Raw genomic sequence first — 2,568 nt, 5'->3', positions numbered from 1 at the left:
ATTTAAAATTTTGTAGCTTAAGCCCACGCAAACATAATATATATATATATATATATATAAATTAAATTTTTAAATATGTAATAAAATTATGAAGGTTAAGCTCACGCTTGTTTAAAAATTGTGTGGTCATTGACTAAACTCACGCTTCTTTGAATAAATAATATAAAATATAATTTTGTGTAGACAACATGTAGACTAAGCCCATGCTTGTTTAAAAATTATGTGGTCAATATGTAGGCTAAGCTCACGCTTCTTTAAATAAACAATATAAAATATAATTTTACGAGGAAGCATGTATGATACTACATTTTTGCGTCCATTTATTATAGTTTGTATCCCTTTTTGACCCATCTTAATAAGCAATTTTTTTTAGTGATTTCTGATAAAAAAAAATATAGAGGATTCAATTCGTACATGAGTTACAATTATTAGCTTTTGTATAAGAATTAAAGTATTTTTTAAATATTTCATTAATTTTTTTTATTGTTGATAAAGAAAATAAGTGAATTCTGGGATATTGTTGATATGCTACATCTTAGACTATGTTATGGTTTTGTGATTTATCTTCTATGCCGCAGAATTGGTAAGTGCTTCAAAACATATGAACATGCAGTGCTTGTGGTCAAAATTAAATCAGATATTGTGTGCAGTTGGAGAAAGAGGTTGGGTCTGTTTTGCAGGGCTTTTACTGTAGCTATCTTAGCAAAACTGACATCTACCTTATTCTAAACCTTTCTATCCTAATCTCTGGCTGTATAATGATATTAAAATATATTATACAACATCTCAATTCTTTCTCTTGTGAGGTTTAGAAGTTGGAACTCATGTATCCATATTTTCCAGCTTTGTATTCTTTAGCTCTATTCAATACTTTTTTTTTATAGAATTTTTTTTATTCACAACACAAAATGTAATTTGCTGATTATAATATTACAATGTAATTTAAATACTAACGTAACTAGAAATATTACTATATATTTTTATTCTTTACCGATAAAAGAACGTAATTAGAAATATGTAAATTAAATTATTGAAGAAGGCTAGATTAAAGTATTAAATCTAGATATCTAAGGGGTTTAATTATCAAGGAGGGAGCTGAAATATGTATTCAAGAAATTTTTTAGTTAAGTAATTTTTTTTTATCAATAAAGAATCAATAAATATAAAGAGGAGACACTTTAAAAGTGTTCCAATCCATATAAAAACTAAGAAAGGGTCTAAAGCTAATACCCTTTCTTTCAAGAAAATCTTTTCGCCTAAACTCAATTTGCGTGGTTAGTGATGTTGAATGTTACTCAATTTTAGGATAACAACATAGGTTGGTCCAGAATGAACCTGAAAATGGGGTGGGATATTCTAACAATATGAAACAAAGATATTTTCCAATGCCATAACTCTGTAATTGGTAAATGGTTCATATTTGTCATAGGAGAAAATATTAAAGTAAATAAACTGTTGGTTTATGTTGTTTAATTGGTGATTTTAATGTCGTAAGATCTTGAAATGAGAGGAAAGGAGAAAAACAGAGAGGTAGTAACTTTGGTGAGATTAAAGGTTTGGGGTACCATTTTGAAGAAAATATACTTGGTATAAAACGAGTGGATCTGCTAATAGCATATTAGATAGAGTGTTTATCAGAGGAATGGTTACAATGATGACCTCATAGAAAATAATACATCTTGTTTAGGGAGACTTCGAATAACTGTGCAATAGTATTAATATTGTTTGTGTTCCTTGAGTAATAACATAAAATTTAATCACCACACTAAACAAATTTTTTTAGTATTATTGTGATTTTTATTATACTTACTATTACTAAAAATATTAACAATATTAATATTTAATAATAATAACTATAATAAAAATGATAATGATAGTATGATCAAAGAACTTCCTTAGTCATTGAAAAGATTTGGATTCGAGTCTTATGGTAAGAGACCACTGTTTAGACCTAAATTCTCTCTTTAGAGCTATTCCTTTATTCTATCTATCCCCTTTAATTTTATTTATTCAGCAGATAAAAAAAAAAAACTAATGTTCTATTGCTCTAAATAGTCTAGGAATATTTCAATATAGATTTTATATAACCAGGACATATATATTACATTTATTTATTTGTACTAAATATATAAATTTTAAATAACAATAATAACAAAAGGTAATAAGATATTTTAGTTATATAATTAAAAATTATATTATTTTAATTCTATATATGAATGGAAAATTAAATAATTTCAATATTATAAAAATTTTAGATCTAATGTATACGTGAAATGAAACTTTTATCTATATAAGAAACTTTTATTTCAATAAGTTTTAAGATAAATTTATCCTGTAAATGATGTAGTTGAGGTGAGATCATTTACACACTCTGTTTAAATTTATTTAATAATTGAAGTCCTTATTTTTTTTAAAATATCTTACCTGATTGAAAATGAATTAACTCAAGTTAAGTATTCAATTACAGTAATTATAATAACTGTTTAACACTTGGAGTTGGAGATGGAGTCTCGTAAGAAACTAAAAAGTAGCTTAGTTTGAACAAGCTCACACAGTTTACTTTAAAAA

The sequence above is a fragment of the Phaseolus vulgaris genome, chromosome 11 (assembly GCF_051622355.1).
Source record: "Phaseolus vulgaris cultivar YP4 chromosome 11, ASM5162235v1, whole genome shotgun sequence".
NCBI lineage: Eukaryota > Viridiplantae > Streptophyta > Magnoliopsida > Fabales > Fabaceae > Phaseolus > Phaseolus vulgaris.
The sequence above is the reverse complement of the archived record's forward strand: the minus strand, read 5'-3'. Positions refer to the sequence as shown.